The sequence below is a fragment of the Lepisosteus oculatus genome, chromosome 18, assembly GCF_040954835.1.
Source record: "Lepisosteus oculatus isolate fLepOcu1 chromosome 18, fLepOcu1.hap2, whole genome shotgun sequence".
Classification (NCBI taxonomy): Eukaryota; Metazoa; Chordata; class Actinopteri; order Semionotiformes; family Lepisosteidae; genus Lepisosteus; species Lepisosteus oculatus.
The window spans coordinates 9,990,437-10,010,183 of NC_090713.1; the positions used below are offsets into that span (position 1 = coordinate 9,990,437).

General features: G+C 35.9%; 1 long non-coding RNA gene across 1 annotated transcript in view; it reads left to right on the forward strand.

Moving 5' to 3' along the window:
- The first annotated feature begins 6,535 nt into the window (after window positions 1–6,535).
- Window positions 6,536–19,747, forward strand: part of LOC138224043 (uncharacterized) — a 47,805-nt gene continuing 34,593 nt past the window's right edge. The window contains exon 1 of the long non-coding RNA XR_011182394.1: window positions 6,536–6,626. This is a non-coding gene — a long non-coding RNA (uncharacterized lncRNA). The remainder of the gene's footprint in view (window positions 6,627–19,747) is intronic.

Here is a 19,747-nt window from a genome sequence, read left to right on the forward strand (position 1 = left end):
TATCTAAGGAAAATTGCAGTATAACTTTGTTCATGCACAAACAGTGGCATGTTACATTATTAATTTGGGTGTCTCCTCTTGCCAGAAAGCTCTAAATTGCATTTTGAGTGCGGTTTTTTACCTTTTCTAAATTGCAACCCATAAATAAAGCCGATACAGTTTAGACTTACTGTATTTTAAACTGTATTACAGCAGCACATTGGACAATGCAACGTAAATTGCAAAAATGCACTTGGAATGTCCAAGCCTTACTTTATCAGGCATCTTCTTTTACTGCAACGGACATAAAAACTCTCTTGCTTTTAACAAAGCGTTTCATAATTTCTAACTACAAAAATTATTTAAACTGCTACACTTATCATTCATTCCATTCCATTATCAGTCTTCCATTTCTCCCTAAACATCATTATATCTTACATATGAAAAATACATAATATAGCTCCCAAACAAACGCAAACATGTTTTTAATAAGATGCTTTTATTCGTTCATAATCCGACGATTTCAGGAAGCTTTCTGGAGCAGCACTGTCAGACCTGAGCGCTGACAGTCAATCTGGACAAGACCAGAGTTATGGTTTTCCAGAAAAAAAGCCAGACCTCCAGAAAGCTTCCTGAAATAATATATATATTATATATAGAAAGATATAATGATCTGTTCCTGCTTACACATCGCACGACTTAGCCAGAAAAACAGGTTTCGATTCATATTATCTGGTGAGCCTTGTTTTGTAAAAAAAAAAAACAGACATTGTGTGGTACAGCACGGAGCTCAGTCAATTCAAACAAATTCAGTTTAAAAAAACTGCAACGGACATAAAAACTCCCTTGCTTTTAACAGAGTGTTTCATTATTGCCAACTACGAAATTTATTTAAACTTTATTTAAACTGCGACACTTATCATTCAACTTTAAATAAACTTTATTTTATATAGCGTTTTAAACGAATAAGTAATTAGATTGCTCATAAACCTAATCGCCTTTTCTACATAAAAAGAATGCCACTTTTAAAGGTGATATGTAAAATAATGTTTTTTTTATTATTGTTATAGAGAAACATGATCAGATTTTCCCCGGTTCAGAAAAAAAGATCTAAAGTATACTAGTTAAGGAAAATAAATCTAAACAGGGAGAAAGCTATGCTGAAAGTTTATTAAGATACTTAGAAGACAAAGATATCAATTTATTTTAGTTAAAATTTTATATATCACCTTTAAAAGTGGAATCTCAAAGCAAAGTAAATACCCAACACTGATTGTACCCATCTGTCATGCTAAAAAAACACCTTGAATTGAATTGAATTGAGGGAGAGAGGGGGGGTGGGCGAGCGAGATAACCACGACGTAAGGCAAATAAGATACACTCCACAGACATTCACAACAGCGACATATGAAACATTTGCACATACAGTTAAGTTATTACTTGGTTTTCAAAGTGCAATGAAATACAATATTGTTGTTGTTGCTGTTCTTGTTGTTTTTATCCTGTAAAGCGTTTTGAGAAGCCACCTTTAAAGGCGATATATACTGTAAAAGCGCTGATTCTTATGGAATGTGTTTTATTTATTTTTTAATCGCGTATCTAAGGAAATCTCAGTATAACTTTGTTCATGCACAAACAGTGGCATGTTACATTATTAATGTGGGTGTCTCCTCTTGCCAGAAAGCTCTAAATTGCATTTTGAGTGCGGTTTTTTACTTTTTCTAAATTGCAACCCATAAATAAACTGTGACATTTTAAACTGCGACACTTATCATTCAACCAGAGCTCGAAATATCACAAGGACCCTCAAGAGCACAGCAAAGACTGTATTAAAAGAATCGCGTATCTAAAGAATATAATAAGATATAATTATATTGTACGTTACACCTAAGCAAGACCGCTACGCCGCCCTCGTGTTTCGAAATCTTGTGACTTTTGAAATTTACTGGGGGTGGACCACGCCTGTAAATTTCGATGGGTCCAGAGGCAAAAGTGCCTTGCAATCTCCGGGAAACCATTAGTAGCATGGTGAATTGGAGATTCTCAACCCTTACTTCGTGCGACTGGAAAATAATTCGTGATCGGATCAACGAAATGCTTCGTAGAAGGAGGCGCTCTTTTCCTCTAGCCTAACAGTCTGTCCACAAACAAAACATTCCTGTTAGACAAGAGGAATTGAAAAAAAACAATTACTTTTGTCAATGGAAACCAGTGTGTGTGTCTCTCTCTGCTGGATGTCCCTCTCATTCTCTGCTGAATGAATAAAAGCATTTTATTAAAAACGCATTTGCGTTTGTCTGGTATTTACTTTGGTCCCTTTTAACTGTTTTTCCATCTACTGTATTGCTTTGAGATGCCACTTTTAAAGGTGATCTAAAGATCTAAAGTGCTACACCTAACTTTCTTAATTCGATGTATTTAAAGCGGTGAACTACTGTAGGTGTAACATAACATTCAGAAATACAATCGAGAATAGTTTTGTGGTGTTTGTTTAGATGAAACGTTCCTAAAACGTATAACGTAACAAAATTAAAGACGATTAAAATCTGTAATCTTTCAACTTGTACTGTATGTCAACAGAAAATACAAGAAGTTTCTGCTTTGTGTAAGGATGGTATCAAAAAGTAATCTTAAGTGGTGAGAAAGCTGTGCTCAATGTATTTAAGGGACTTTAAAGTAAAAGGAGATGCTTCATATTGCTTGACTAATTTTAAAAAATAAGTTATAAATGCAGACGCTCCCTCGGTGCTGCACCGGGTGTAAATATCAAAATATACATTCGTCACGGGCAGAGGCCGAAGAGCGCCCGGCTGGGGTGCGCGGGGAAGAGCAGGACAGGGGTGAAAGTGGTCAGGGCGGGGTTTAGGAAGGCATACAGTCTGGGCAGGTATAGATTACACTTTTCTAAAACGTATTTGAAAAATAAAAACGATTACAATCTAATCCTTCCACGTTTGATCCCAAAATCCCAAGAAAAATAAATCTAAACGGGTAGAAAGCTATGCTGAAAGTTTATGAAGATACTTAGAAGACAAAGATACTGTATCAATTTATGTTGTATTAGTCTGATTATGATTTAAAAAAACACATATAATTAATCACGCGTTTGCGATTTAAATCAAAACACGATTTAAAACAATATAAATGTTTATATTGTAACTTATACTGTCCAGCCTCCATTACTCTAGAAAAAATTACTCTATTACACACACACAATAGAAGCAGGAAGCAGAAGCAGGGACCATTTCAGAAGGGAAGAAGGTGACTATTCATTGTCATCAAAAATGACTTAGAATCTATCTTGTTGCGATATATTGAAATATAAAAGTCAATTAATTGTCCATAATATTACTATTCTATTCTATTCTAGAAATGTTTGTTAAAAGAGAAATCCAGCACCAGCTGGATTTGAACACACAACCCATGAAATGGTAATCGGGCACGTAGTCCAGTGAGCTACAAGTGAAGTCACATGAAGAGAGAGGCGAAATAGCCCTACACAGCCCTGTCGCAGTACACGAATATAATCATATCGTTATTAAATTCTTTAGATACGCAATTCCATATTATATTAGCAGAAAAGCTTAAAACTACCACTTTTTCACACGCTATTTCACATGTTAGTTAAATACTTCGATGCTTAAAATGTTTAGGGAGAAATGGAATATCGGTGTGTATTTTTCCTTTAAAGTACCGATTCCTGGAATCTGACTGGCTGACACCCTTCTGAAGTGGTTCCATAATATCTGGTATACGGAAAAGAAAGCGTTGATAAAAAAGCCTGGATTCTCATGTATCTCAAACAAGTATCTTTTAATAAAGTCTTTGCTGTGCTCTTGTGGATCCTTGTGATATTTTGAGCTCTAGTTGAATGATAAGTGTTGCATTTTAAATCATTTTCGTAGTTATAAATTATGGAACGCTCTGTTAAAAGCAAGGGAGTTTTTATGCCCGTTGAAGTAAAAGAAAATGCCTGACAAAGTATGGCTTGGACAGATTCCAAGTGCTTTTTACAAATGTGCTAAAGAAATTATACTTTGAGTATACAGCTTGTCCAAAGTCATTCATTATTAATACTATTAGTAATATCTTCGGTAAAGGCTTTGATGCATAAATATTTCTGATAAAGGTAGGTTGTGTACTTTTGTCCAACTGAGCAATCTTGCTTTCATAAAATATACCAACATTTTAATGATTGATGATTAACATGCTGTAATACACAGTTCAAATTTAAAAGCTCAAATGCTGTACATGAGAGGTTAAGCCCCCCCTGGCGGTTTTACAAGGTGATGCCAGTTACTTTCCGGCATGACATCAAATGACGCGATTAACCGCGTGATACTGCATGATACTGCGTGATACCGTGACACGCCCACCGGGGTATGCCGCGAAATACCCCACCCATTTTGAATGGCTGCATCTGTATGGGTCTATTAAATGAATGATTCGTGTAAGGTAGGGGTGTCAGCTGACTGCTGCAACTTACTGAAGTTTAACTTTTATATTTTTTACACTGTTAGTGGAGTGAAATACTGTAGATGTTAACTTGGTTGGTTTATGATACACCCTGCTAGCAGGCTGTGAACCCTAACTATAGGTAACTATAGGTATAAAAATCAAGGAAACGACAACATGAAGTGTATTAATAAGGTGTAGGGCCACAATGTGACACCAGAACAGCTTCAATGTGCCTTGGCATAGATTCTACAAAGATCTGGAACTCCACTGGAGAGATCTGACAGTTATTCAGCATGATTTTGTAATTATTGTAATAATTGGCATTTATCTTGTCCTTTTGTCCTCTAGGGGGATTGAGTGGCCCTTAACCATGTCTGGAAAAAGCACCCCACACAATACCAGAGCCACCAGAATCCTTCACCATGGAAAACAAGCACTTTGGCCTGTTGACTTCTTTTGGAGTAATCTTCTTTTCAGTAATTCATTGTTTATCCTTTAAGATTTATTTTTAGATTTAAGAATTATTGTTAGGTGTAGTTAAACACTTCATATCCCTGACATAATTCAAATATACGAGATTGTTCACAGATTACAACATAAAAAAACTTTTACTGCTTATTTTCCAACATGCATCATTACATTAACTTTCACCATTTGGTTTTGTATTGCAGCTGCAACAGTCACAGATTTTTGCACAGGGACTATTCTAGCTATTATTTTAGCATTCACAGCCACCTCTTGGACTGTTGACAATAACAATAGAAGATTTGGTGCACAGTTCCAGTAGTCCATTAGATATAGTCAGTTAAGTAAAATAGTTTACAAGGAAAAACTACAATAACAACTCAAATTTACAAAGTGTTGGGTATGTATTTTACTAACAATCAGTGCATTTCTCAGATTAAAAAAAATGTTTTCTCTGACAATTAAATCATTATGCTTACCTTTGTTAACACTGTTAACAAACATGTGTTTTCCTGCACCACATGAGTTCTGGGAAGAGAAGAGATTTTAAATATATAATTGTGTTTATTCTTCATTTATTGGTCTCACTTTGTAACAAAGGAATGTGAAACTGGTTAATGTTTAAGCTCTTTCCTCTAAAATGTTCAGTTTGCTTCTTAGCAGAATCAGGAAATCATGTGAACATTGAAAGAATTCCATTCCATTCTTGGGAAAGAAACTCAAAAGGATATCAAATTTCGATAGAGTTAGGAACACTCAGATGCTGTAAAAAAACAGTACAGATAGGGAAACAGAACATACAGTATAAATAATGAAGAGATACAATATGCAATTCAGACCTGCTCATATAAAAGCAAACATATCAAGCATGCATTCAAACTGCCTGATAGTGATAGACAGACAATAGCAATCCATTGCTGCGCAAGACTTCTGTGTTACTGTACTTTTACACTGTACATTGGTCTTCTTTTTATCTATAAAACTTTATATATACTTTATCATTGTTCTGTGATTCAAACACAATATCGATAAGCTGTTGACATCAATTACTGACTGAATCATGCAGTATTCATCCTGTCCTTTTCTACACTTCTTTACAATCTACAGTTCTTTACGGTCTGCTTTCCTGACTTTGTAAACCTTTAATATGGGCTGTATCTCAGATTCAAAACATACTGTATTTTAATTACTTTTATCTTAATGTTTCTCCAAGCTCGGTTTCCCCCCATAGATAGAATATTCTGTATATTTAAAAAGGAGAAGTCTCAAGGAAGTTTAAGTAAAATGTTCATTAATGTAAAAATAGTAAAGTACAGCATCAGCCCTTAGCTAGAAATCATTCCCTGCTTTATAAATTGTATTAAATGTACAGTCATAAATAAAAATCTAATTGTATTAAGTTTATAATTACATATTGCAACTTAAGAAATGTTTTTAGGTAACTTAAAAGTGTATTCTTCTTTCCAAATGCTACAGTTAAACATTAAACATTAAATCAAAATAAATTCTTAAAAGTTAAAAGTCATGGAATATGTAAGTTAATACACAGCTCCTATTACAGGAAATTGAAAGTGAAAGTGCATCTCTCTAATATAAAAGCTCTGCAGCTTTGTATCGGCATTGTGTGCAGTACTGGGAACTGAATCACTCAGCCAGAAGGCCACAGAAGCACAAGACCTATCTACAGATTACACTACTCACAGATCTTTACAGTGTTAACAAAGGTAAGCAACAACAATTCAATTGTCAGAGAAAACTTTTTTTTTTAATTTGAGAAATGCACTGATTGTTAGTAAAATACATACCCAACACTTTTTGAGTAAATTTGAGTTGTTATTGTAGTTTTCCTTGTAAACTATTTTACTTAACTGACTATATCTAATGAACTACTGGAACTGTGCACCAAATCTTCTCCTGTTATTGTCGACAGTCCAAGAGGTGGCTGTGAATGCTAAAATAATAGTGTAATGCTACAGGGTTCAGGTGGACGCCCTTGCCACTGCTGCATCAGGTCAGCTCCCAACCATCAGGGACTCAAACCCAGGCCATCGGCGTCACTCGACAGGGACCCTGCCTCTTGAGCCAAAGGGAGATCTCCCTTCAGCCCAGTGGCTGCGGTCCCTGCTATTCACAGGTGAGGGCGGTGATATCACCGCTCTGGTAAGCCAGCTCAGCTCAGCTTAGCTTAGCTCTCACAAGCAATGGAGGCCATATGCGTTACAATAGCTAGAACAGTCCTTGTGCAAAAATCTGTGACTTGCAGCTGCAATACAAAATCAAATGGTGAAAGTTAAAGCAATGATGCATGTTGGAAAATAAGCAGTAAAAGTTTTTTATGTCGTAATCTGTGAACAATCTTGTATATTTTAATTATGTCAGGGATATGAAGTGTTTAACTACACCTAACAATAATTCTTAAATTTAAAAATAAATCTTAAAGGGTAAACAATGAATTACTGAAGTGTTTATCAGGCTAGAACTCAACAGGTATCCTATATCTTGTCAATTAAGGTAGCTAGAAGAGTCCAGGCTGCCTGGAAATTATTATTATTAAGTTTGAGCCAGAATCAGAATCAATCGTTCTTTTTGGACAATCATTTTGATTGCATTATATTCTAACAAAAATACATATTGGATAATTTTCTTATAAAATATTTTTTTTCAGAATGTGCAAATTGTTAGTACAGTGTTTGGTAAAAGGGAAATACAGAATTCCTTCCATTCTAATGCCCCCCAAAACGGGTAGAAGACACACAAAAAAACGGAATAGCAAAATACTCACTATGTTGAACAGTTTCTAAGCATGAAAAATAGTGTAAAGTCAGCCCTACCAGGTTTCATCTGCATAACAGACTGGGTGTAGAAAGGAGACTGAAATGTTCATAGTTTTTCTAGCAATAGATTTACAGTAGATGTATGTAAGAGCTGTATTATCAACAGATGCAGCCATTCAAAATGCACGGATAAACCCGTACCACACGCAACTACCCACAAGCCACTGCGTTGTACCACGGTACGTGATTGGCTGGCCAAAATGACTGAAAGGGGCACTTGTGGTGCATTGGTCATTAGTGAAAAGATTTAATCATTTAATCTCTTTCCTGTGCATGTTTTAATCCACTTAGTATTGAATATTTATATGGAATTTTACAACTAAAGGGAAATTTTAGTAGCTGTGCATAAAAAGAAGAGAAGCATAATGATGGCCATAAACGATATTAATTTACAAGCATAAATTAGTATTCCATTTTCTTCCTAAACATTTTAAGCCTCAAAGTCTTGCATTCAGTTACATACTGAGGTTATTTTGGAAAAGTTTTTACGTGCTCCTTCTGACCATATTAAGTTTATATACTTTGTAAAAAATTATAATGTTTTAACCTTTTCTGCAAATACGCTTATTATTGCAGTAAACAAAAGCTTACTTTTCAGAATTTGATTAATAGGGAATATAATGTGGAATCGCGTATCTAAAGAAATTAATAACGATAAAGTTATATTCATGTACTGTAGCTCAACTAGTAGTATAATACACTTTTTATGTGTGCTTCAGTTTCAGTACTACCCATGTGAGTATGTCTGTGGTGTGATGGCTTAAGTGTGTGACTTATAAGCTTGAGGTCTGGTGGTCTGTTGCCGTGAGTTTTCTCTTAAATAAACATTTCTTTGAAAAACTAAAATAACAAATGTTATGGAGACAACTGTATATTGACATTTTTTATATTTCTAAATATCACAACATGTTCAAAGCTAAGTCATTTATTTATAACAACGAATAATTTGAAGCTGTGCCTACTGTCTTTATTACTGATAATAAATATTATTGACACTATATTGAATTTGTTTGTCTTTCTAAATATCACAAAACGTTCAAAGTTAAGTGAGTTAAGTGATTACCATTTTCCATGAATACTTTCGCTCGTTATCACAGTAAAAGTAACTCATACTTTTCAGAATTTAATTATTTAAGCAATAAGTCACAAGAGGCTGTGCTATATTGTGGATATAGTCACAGTTAAAAGGTGTTGTTAGGCCCGACGTGATGCGGAGGGCTGGCAACCCTTTTAACTGTGGCTATATCCATGATATAGCACAGGCCTCGAGTGTCTTATTGCTTTTATAAAATGGTCCCCAAATATGCGATTGCTGTATAGAATGAATTTTAATTTAAAAAAATGTATTTAAATAGCTTTTAAAATCATGCAATGTCTAAGTTAAGCAAGAACACATCATTTTATCTCATTTATTATAAATGAGCTTGTCAGCGTGGTGACGTCACCGACTTTGCCTCTGAATAGCTAGCAGGGACCTCAGCCGCCAGAGTAAGGAGAGATTGTCCTTTAGCTCAGCTGGCTGATACAGCTGGTAGTGATATTAAAGGCCCGGGTTTGAGTCCCCGGCTGATTACTGTATTCTACTTTCTTTGTAAACATGTTATATTTTTAATTTGACTCATTCACGCATGATGAACCATGATCTTGATATGCAGATGTGGAGGTATGTAGGTCTGAAGTAAAGTTAACAGCTTCAGATTTAAAAGGTTATTAATAATATCTTCAGTGTCGCATTAACATTGGAATGTTCTTCCAAGTGTAAAAAGAGGTGATACACTATGAGTCTCCTCTATAAATTTTCAGTTTACAGACCATCCAAGATCATTTATTATGAATAATGTCTTCTGTATTGCATTAAAATTGGAATGCTTTTCAGAGGTGTAAATCCACCTATTTTCTAACAGCTTTATCCAGGGCAGGTAACATTTTCACCCCTCCCCTTCCCTCTTTTTACCCCTTCTGTGCCTGAATCGCAGTGGGTGAGAAAAGAGGAAAAAAGGGAAGCCTGTTTTTTTATGGTCTGTAGGACAGGCTGTGCTCCCAATACCAGGGATATTGAACCCGCCCGTCATCCCAGGGAACCAGCCAGTATTATTAATCCCTAATAACTGTAATGTTGGCCATACGGTGTACACGTTACTGAAGCTGAAAGTTTAGCCTTTGTCACTAATGAAACCACTAAATAAAGACATAAATATAGAAATCCCTACATTGTAAACTCAAAGTGCATCATTCTGTCTACTGCTTAAATATCGACAGCAGTGCAGCAGTTACAGCAGTTACAAGGGACACATCAAAATGTTTCCAAAATAACCAAATTTTAACGATTTGAGGGTTTTGATAATAATAGTAAAAAGTTATAATGTTTTAACCTTTTCTGCGAATACGCTCATTATCGGAGTAAACCAAAGCATGCTTTTAGAATTTGATTAATAGTGAATAAAATATGGAATAGTGTATCTAAAGAATTGAATAACGATATAATTATATTCATGTACTGTAGCTCAAATAATAGGCAGTGAATAGGCAGTGAAAACATTTGTCAGTCTGTCCATGGGGGGAAGTGGGACTGTCTTTCATTGGAAGGTTCGCCTATTCTACTCTGAGAATTAGAGGGGGAGGAAAAGTGCCCACGGTCATTTTTTTTCACTGACAAAGTTGTGTGAACAAAAACTACAGTATGCTTAAGAGCTGTTAAACTGGTTTAATTCAAAACACTTTATTCAGTGGGGCAATTTAACAGACACCTCAAGCCTTTGAAAGGCTTCCTTGAAAAACTAAAATAGCAAATATTATGGACACAATATTGACATTTTTAGAATTTGATTAATAGGGAATATAATATGGAATCGCATATCTAAAGAAATTAATAACGATATAATTATATTCATATACTGTAGCTCAAATCCTGTTAAACTAAAAATTAGACACAAGAAGAGTATTATTGGACAATGTTGTGAGGCTCTGGTGGAATTTCTCTGTAAACTGAAGAGTTAAAGAGGAGACACATTGTGTATCGCCTCTTTTTACACTTGTAAATAGGAACATTCCAATGTTAATGCGACACAGAAGATATTATTAATAATGTAGCACTTTCAGGGTCACGTGGGTTTGCGCTCTACACCCTGTGGGACCGCTGTGTACATACATTCACAATGCGAGAAATACTGCTCAATACAAGTTCATGCGAACAACCCGCATAGGTGATATTTAGAAATATTTATTGTAGTATTTTCGGGTTCGGCGAGGACGGGCACAGTGATTCAGACGGCGCTTTTATTTTTCGGCACAGCCAGCCCTCCCGAGCCACACAGACACCAGCTAGCCTCAAGACAGCACTGCTAGAGCACCACAACTCACATTCAACCACATTATAGATCACAGATCAGTCCCAGAGTGTGTGATATTGCTGTTTGATCTGTGCTTGATCTTTGATCTGAGCTTTAATAGAGAGCTTATCTCTATTAATATAACTATCAAGTGGTATTAAATGCAACTTTTTTGTATAGATGACACTTTTCTAAAATGTATTTAAAAATAAAAACGATCACAATTGGCACGCCTGTAGCTTTTTCACGAAACTGTCTAGAGTTACGAAAACACTTGCTGTGTGTACAAAGTACATTGTGACTGTTTTCACAGCCTTCACTATGTCGTTTTTATATTTTTCTGTCCATATCTTTGGAAGGGAAATTTTAATACTAATTAAATGACCGCGGGCACTTTCCACCCCCACGACTTTCCATGACTTGTGAAAATTTTCACAGCCTCCACATAAAACTATCAGTGAACTAATTCGATTTTTTTAAACCTCCGGTTTTTCATCAATGCGTAATTACGCACTCACTGGAACCTTTGGGGACTGCTGTGTACACACGTTCACAACGTGGGAAATACTGCTCAATACGGCTTTGTGCGAAAAACCCGTATATCACCAGGGAATAAAGCTTTGTTTGATTTCTGAAACCCTTTATTTATGTCCTATTTTCATTCAAGTAAGGGTCAACTATATACACAATACTGCTGAGAGCAGGAAAATTCAAACATGCTTTACTCAGCAGCTTATTAGCACCTGCACAATGCTGCAAGTGTTTTACACATTAAGCAGATCCTCTGACCTTTCCAAATCTTGCTTGGGGTTGTGAAACTGTTTTTGTTATCTTTTTTAGGATTTTTTTGAAGATGACACTACAGGTAATACACTGGAATAGGGGGGTCTTCTTCATGACTCAATAGCATTTACACTCCAGACAACCCCCCTCACCTTATACAACCTTGCTTTGGGTTTTGAAATTGTTCTTTATGTTTTAAGATTAGACGTTTTTTTTTATTTTTAAGATAACACTGCAGGTAATACACTGGGATTTCCAGTAATCTCTGGGTTTCCTGTGTTTTATTTCAGTTTTGCATTGGTTCTGAAAGTTAACACTTATGCAAGACATACTGTTTTGGGTCATATTGAAACTGTTACTTTGCTTTCTTTGTGATGGGGAGTTATCCTAAGAAAAGATGTACTTTTCTTTACTGTTTTCTTGATTTTCAAACATAGATATTATGCTATACTGTGCAGTATGTGGTGGCTGTTTACTTATCAATAGTGCCTGGAATCTAAAACCATTAGAAGGGTAACAAACAACAGGAGGCCATTCACTCAATCTAGCTAATGTAGTAGTTAATAATATATTAATCTGAGGACCTTATCCTGCTTTTTTTTTAAGGAAGCCCAAGTAAAACTTCAGTTGTTCTTCTGTATTAAACCTAGTTCACTCAGAAGTTTAAACTAAGTGTAAAGTGCTATGAAGAAGAATGTATGAAGATACTCTCACATTTTTATGAAAGCTATAGTTTTTTTTAATCTTTTAAATAATGGGTGCTCCTACAGTTGAGAGGATTGCATAAAGGACCAAAAGAATCTAAAAGCTTTACAGCTCAAGGGCAAAGTATCCATAGATTTTGAATCAAATGGCTTTTTTATTCCTTTTAGGAACATACTTATAGCAAACAAATTATGCCTAGGGATGTTTTTTTACAGGAGGAAATTATGTTATATCTGTACAACTGAACACATTTTGGAGTACTTTCACAATGCTTTCCTATTTTAATTAATCCAAACATTTCTGGCTCCAGCATGCCAAACAACATGGTCTTTAACATCATCCCTGAAGATATGGTCTTCCCCCCTTTGTTTTAATATTACTGGATAGAACACTGAATTGCATACATATTTTATCATCAAATCTGTCGCATCTGATTTCCATCATTGCAGTGGTTGTGCTTGCATGTAATAAGAAATACAACAATTAAAAAAAGATTTGATTTATCGATAAACACTTCTGTGTTTCCTTTTTGTAATGCTGTTGGATTCCTTTTCCCTAGTTTACAGAACCAATACTCCTGCAGATAAACTTATAGTCCTTCCACTGAACTATGCTTTATTTCTTTCAAATCTATCACTACATTTCCTGCTTGCAAAATCTACTACTGTAACATTATGCATACCACACCCTCATCAGACCAGGGTTTGAAAAATGTACATATCCAGGTATCTGAAGCAATAGCCAGGTATCTGACAGGAAGGCTTTACATATCAAAGCAAGCTTGTGATGGGTCAGTGGGCATGCCTAGTGTGTAAAACCCTTGGTTGCAACATATTGAGTATGGTTGTGCAAAAGCAATTGACTTGTAAAGAGCACCCCCCTATCCTCATGTACTGTCTGTCTAATGGTGAAATTTATATGTATTGAAAAAATCTTAAAAAAATAAAGAAAAGTTTCACAACCTAAAGCAAGGTTGTATAAGGTGAGGGGGCCTGCTTAGTGTGTAAAACGCTTTCAGCATTGTGAATGTTGTGCTTGAAAAGCTATTGACTTGTGAATAGCACCCCCCTATCCCCATGCACTGTCTGTCTAATGGTGCCTTATGAAAAAAAATAAGGAAAAGTTTCACAACCCAAAGCAATGCTGTGAAAGGTGAGACGGCCTGCCTAATGTGTAAAACACTTGGTTGCAACATTGTGAAAGTTATGCTTAAAAAGCTATTGAGTCATTAAGAAGACCCTCCCCCCTCATTCCAGTGCATTACCTGTGGTGTTATCTTCAAAAAATCATTAAAAAATAAAGAACAGTTTCACAACCCAAAATAAAGCTGGGAAAGGTCAAAGGACCTGCCTAGTGTGTAATACACTTGGTTGCTGCATTGTGGGTGCTGTGGTTTAAATGCTATTGGCTCATAAACAGCATCCCCCTATCCCAGAACATAGTGCCACATTCAATAAAACTACGAGAAAAAGAGATTCACAACCCAAAGCTGTGTCAGTCTTCTGTGTAAAAAAAATCATGGACATCATTATTTGAACATCATGGGTGCTGTTTTTAAAAAGCTGTTGAGTAAAGAATAGGAATTTTCCTGCTGAATGAAAACAGGAAATAAAGAAAGGGTGTCAGAAATAAAACACAGCTTTATTCATGTGCTTACAGTCTGCGTAATTGGAGACTGTGCTGTTCTGCTTCCTATGGTCATAAAAGGGTTTTTCACATGAAACTCTATTGAGCAGTATTTCTCGTGCTGTGAAACCCTGATTGTCCAAAAAAAAAAACAATAGTTCACTGATACATTCCTGTAGGGGTTGTGAAAACTTTCACAAGTCGTGGTCTTTAAAATGCATTTAGTTTGAAGGCTTTCTGTGTTTTCCTCATGAAGATATGGACATAAGAATATGGTGGTAAAAAAGTGGTCATAAAAATTGCATAAAAATGACAAAGTGAAGGCTGTGAAAATATTCACAATATACTTTTCACACAAAGCAAGTGTTCTCCCAACTCTAGGAGGTTTCATGAAAACGATACAGGCATGCCAAAATCGTTTTCGAACTTCAAGCTAACTTTACCCCGGTGGCTGCAGGTTTCTCTATCATCAGAGACTGTGAATAAACCTGACGATTGATAGTAGAGAACAGTGCACACAGGATACCCATTATTCTCACCAGACCGTCTAATTTTGTTTTAGTAAGGACTCAATCTATTTTACCGTTTTGTTGCAGGCAAACCTGTTTTTTTTACTGACTTTACTTTTACCATCCAGTATTTCTTTGAAAAAAAAGATTGTGAAATAACTAAATTTTGGGAATTCATCGTTTCTCCACTTAACAAGTGCACCAACGATTTTTTTGGTTTAAGAGACTCAGTAAGTTTCTTTATAGTGAATATTGTTTTTGGTTTCTCTAATGGTTATTTATATATACAGTATATATGTTTTTGTTTTGTGAGAAATTTCACAATGCAGGGTGGTCTATACAGTTTGTGTTTTTCAAGTTTAAATTACAGAAAGTAAGGAGGATATTTGTTTATTGTAATATACTGCACAGTAAAGGTTAAAACAGGGCAACAAGCCTTGTGAAGTCATTTTGTGATCACTGGTAGGATTACGGTTGAAATTCCTGAAAAGCTTAACAGAGTCACAGATTGATTCAGGGCTGTTTCAGGTGGAGGCACTGCCAAATTAAAAGTGTCATTTTGTTGTGCAATTGACCGAAGTGGGACACAATATCGACCACATTAAGAACCTAGATCATCTCATGTATTATATTCTGTATGAATTTACTGTTATACCTCTGGTTATGGTTACAATTCTGTGCTGAGAAACAGGCACACTTTCTCTGCTATAGCACCTGCTCCAGCCTGACACCCATGTTGAGTCTCTTCTCTAACCTTAGTCTGGCCTTCAGCAGCCCTGCTGTTGTGTTCAGGGTGAGTTATGTCAAGAAGAAGAGAATTGTATCCAGTGCACTTTCTTCTGGGCCAGACCCAACTCCTCTTCAACAAGAGCAGGATAAACACAGTCTCAGGTGGGGGATCAGTAGAGGAGGAGAGTGAGGGATTGATGAAGAGCAGGATCTCTCTTGAATTCCTCAAGTAAAACTGTAGAGATTCTTATGTGAAGGTGTCAGTGTGTTGTGACCATGTGAGAGTCTCTGTAGAGAGTCTTTCATGTGTAAAAAGTGTGCAGTGTTGTATATTTTTGGGAGGAGTGGGGTTTGTTAAGTTTCATTATCATTTTCTTTATTTTTAGGGGGTTCAGTATAGTATGTACTGTAGGGTTTGTCTGTATGCCAGTTATTGCTTCATATTATTATTATTATTATTATTATTATTATTTTATTTTATTTTATGTGTTGTTATAAAACCCCTGCTTGTTTTTTTTCTTCAAATAGTTTATTTTCTTCAAATGGTAATGTTGTTTTTTTCAACATATCTACAAATAACAATAAAAAGTCTCCAGTTGACTTACTCCAGTGTTGCTAATTTACATTGGGATTAATAAACCATTTGAATAAAAAAAAAAAAACAACAACAACCAGTGCTATAATCATAAGAAGATGACATAATAATAAAATATAATAATACATGTGAAGCAATTTTGTTATAGTCAAAATCTCTTTCCTTTTTCCACTCGCTGTAGCTCCATTTGTCTCCGTTTCCCTTCCTGACAGTTTCTTCTCATTATTCTTCTTCCTTCTGGAACCCAAAATTTCTGGTGTTTGTCCCAGAATGAAAAGGACTGCTATGGAGGAATTTTTTTATATTTCTTCAAGAATCTTTCCCCAATTTATTTTCATACCATAAAATGTTTAGGATATGCCAGGTGTCCTTGGCCATTTTTCCAACTGTTTGTGCTCCCAGAAGTATCATATTTGGCTTGTAATTGGTGTTTTTACAATATTGAATATGAATGTTTTACTCACATTCTCTCCATGAATGTGAATTGGTGGATTTATGCAGATTTGAATGGTTTTAGATTCTTCAATTGCTTTGGAAGTGCCAACCTCCTTTTCTCATTTGCATTTTACTCTTAACTCATATATTCATCCTGTTATTTCTAATATTCTTTATACACCTGAAAGGATGTAGCTGTGGAAGTAAGTTAGTTATGTAAAATTTGTCAATTTGTTAATCTCTCATCTTAGAATCTGATGTACTTTTTCTAACCTTTCCCCAGTGTTTTCTCTTTGTCTCTGTGCTTTGACCTTGCCTGTTTGACCATGTCTTGGACTGATCCCTGTGCTTTGAACCCTGCATGTTAAACGACTCTCCTTCCCAGTTGTGAGTTGCAGGGTGATATGGCTGCTGGCTGCCATTGAGACAACATTGAGACAAATATGAAAAAAAATCTATATAATTTTTGTAAAGAGAGGACCTGAAATGATAATGTTCACATACCCAGAAATTGTTTTTAAAAATATTGAAGAAAATTAAAAGCTATAATAGCTATTGCAATTACTATATAATCCTCTAGGGAGTGCTTGAGGAGTTTTAATTTTTTTTTTAACTGTCAGCTTATCAGCAGGAGTGAGGTGTTGACAATAAATGACCCCTGGTTGCTAAGTAAACAAACTGTAAACAAAGTGGTTGATATATAAAAAAGCCTGGCTGAGAGCTTGTTTTTCTTTCATGAGTTACAGAGACAGTGACATCTCCTAGGTCTCTGAATGGTCAATAATGAATGACAGCACTTTGAACCAATTAGACCCTCTTTTTTCAGACTTGTTCATAGAATTAGCCAAACAAATTTACTCTTTCAGTTTCTAGGTATGTAACCTGTTTTTCAGTGCATATTACATCATCCTGACCAAATTTGCCATTGGCCTTTACCAATCATGGCCTCATAATGAATTGGTTTAATCATTCTGCTCTCCTCCCCACAAAGAGCTGGTGTGTGGGGAGTGTACTGGTGCACTCTGGCTGCCGGTGTATCATCCAGGTGGGGCTGCACACTGCTGGGGTTGGAGGGGATCCCCATTACCTGTAAAGTGCTCTGAGTGTAGTGTCCAGAAAAGTGCTATACTGTATAAGTATAAGCAATTATTATTATCTAATTTTATGGTTTTCTAAGCTTTAGATTTTTAGGTTGTATTTTGGTGTGTAAGATTGCTGTTAATATCAGTTTATGATGACAGCATGTGTACATCTGTAGTAAACATGCTTTTTATGTCTGTTCTGGTCTCGCGGTTTGTTTTAGAAGATATTGAAGATCACTTGTAAGTTGTAAAAACTAACCTGCTTAATTATGATTAAGATTAATTTTTGTTTTAGTGTGCAGCAGGGGCCCTAGCACCCTGAACTGATAAAGCATCTTATTCAGTATATAACATGAAGGTTTTCAGGAAGGATGAGGCCTTCCGTTTGACTTCGGTCCTGCTTCGCTTTGCTTCACTTTGCGTGTGTGTGTTCGTATAGCTTCGGCTTTGTTGTTTTGTCGGTTTGTGTTTGTCTCTTTGTACTTTTTTTTTTGTGTGTTTATCCTTGTTTCTCCATTACCTTGCCGTAACGTGTTATGTTCAACATTTGTGTTCGTTTGTACCCTGTTCCTGTTGATTACTCTCGTTTTCCATTATTTGTATTCCTAGTTCACTTGTGTTTTTTGTGAACTTTTGTGTATAAGGTTAGTTTAGGTTGTTGGGTACATTTTGCACACGTAGTTGATTTTGTATTAGTCACACTAGTTTAGTACGGGTGAAGTCTTTTTTTCTTGTATGGTTTTGGGTAGTCAGTGAAGGTTAACTAGGGTGTCTGCAGATGCCGAAGACCGTGTGTTTCGGGTTTTCTTTTGTAGTTAGGTCAGCTTCCCCTCACTTTATTAGCCAGCTCCATTTTGTTGTTGTTTTCTTTTCTTTGGCACCGCTCAAGTTCCCTCTTCCTGTGTGTTATTGTGTCTTATTTCATACTAGTCACTTATTCACCTTAAAGTGATTTGCACCAACACTTGTTGTAACGCTTCATAAGTCCCTCACCAGAACCCACCTGCATCCAAAAATTATTCTAAATGTTACACCCCTTTACCTCTAGACACTTTGGGTCATAACAGTAGGCCATTGATTACAGATGCAGCCATTCAAAGTGCGCGGTACAGACACGTACCACAGGTAATTAGCTGCGGTGTCGCGTATCATGACGCAAGATGACGCGGTACGTGATTGGTTGACCGACAGGGGCACTCGTGGTCCGTTGGTCTGTCGTAGAAAGACTTACTGTAAACATCTTTACTGTGCCCGTTGTAGATATTGAATTTTATCACTGAAGGGAAATCTTAGTAGCTGAGCATAAAAAGAATAGGAGCATACTGTAACGCGTGTGAAGGCCATAAACGATATTAATTTTGGACCATAAACATACAGTATATAGCTGGTCTTGGTACTTTAAAGAAAAAAATACACACCAGTATTCCATTTCTCCCTAAACATTTTAAGCTTCGAAGTCTTTAACTAACGTGATACCGGAGTCAACAAGCATACTTTTAGAATTTGATTAAAAGGGAATATAATATGGAATCGCGTATCTAAAGAATTTAATAATGGTATGATTATATTCATGTACTGCGACAGGGCTGTGTAAGGCTGTTTCGCCTCCCTGTTCATGCGAGCTGTCTTGTAGCCTACTCGTCTAGGTGTGTGACTAACAATGCACAGGTTGTGTGTTCTAATCCAGCTGGTGCTGGACTTTTCTTTTAACAAACATTTCTTCGACAAAATAGAATAGCGATATTATGGACAATCAATTGACTTTTATATTTCAAAATATCGCAACATGATCGATATTTGCGATATTTTGAACATATCTTCCCTTCTGACAGCGGTTCCTGCTTCTATTGTGTGTGTGTGTGCAACAGAGTAAATTTTTATAGAGAAATGGAGGCTGGACAGTATGCATTACAATATAAACATTTATATTGATTTAAATCGTGTTCTGATTTAAATCGCAAACGCGTGTTTAATTATGTGTTTTTTAATCATAATCAGACTAATGCATTTCTACATTTTCTGTATGAACCAGCTTAGAGGTTCATACAGAAAGACAGCTTGTGTTTAAATTGAGTGTAAGGTAATTTATGCTTCTAAAGTCATGGTCAGCATTTATTATTGTACTGTGCTGTAAACTTCTTCTGTGCCTAGGCACATTATTTTATAGCGTTTTTATTGCGTTATTAAATCCGGTGGTGCTGTGTGTTAGTTTCCTGAC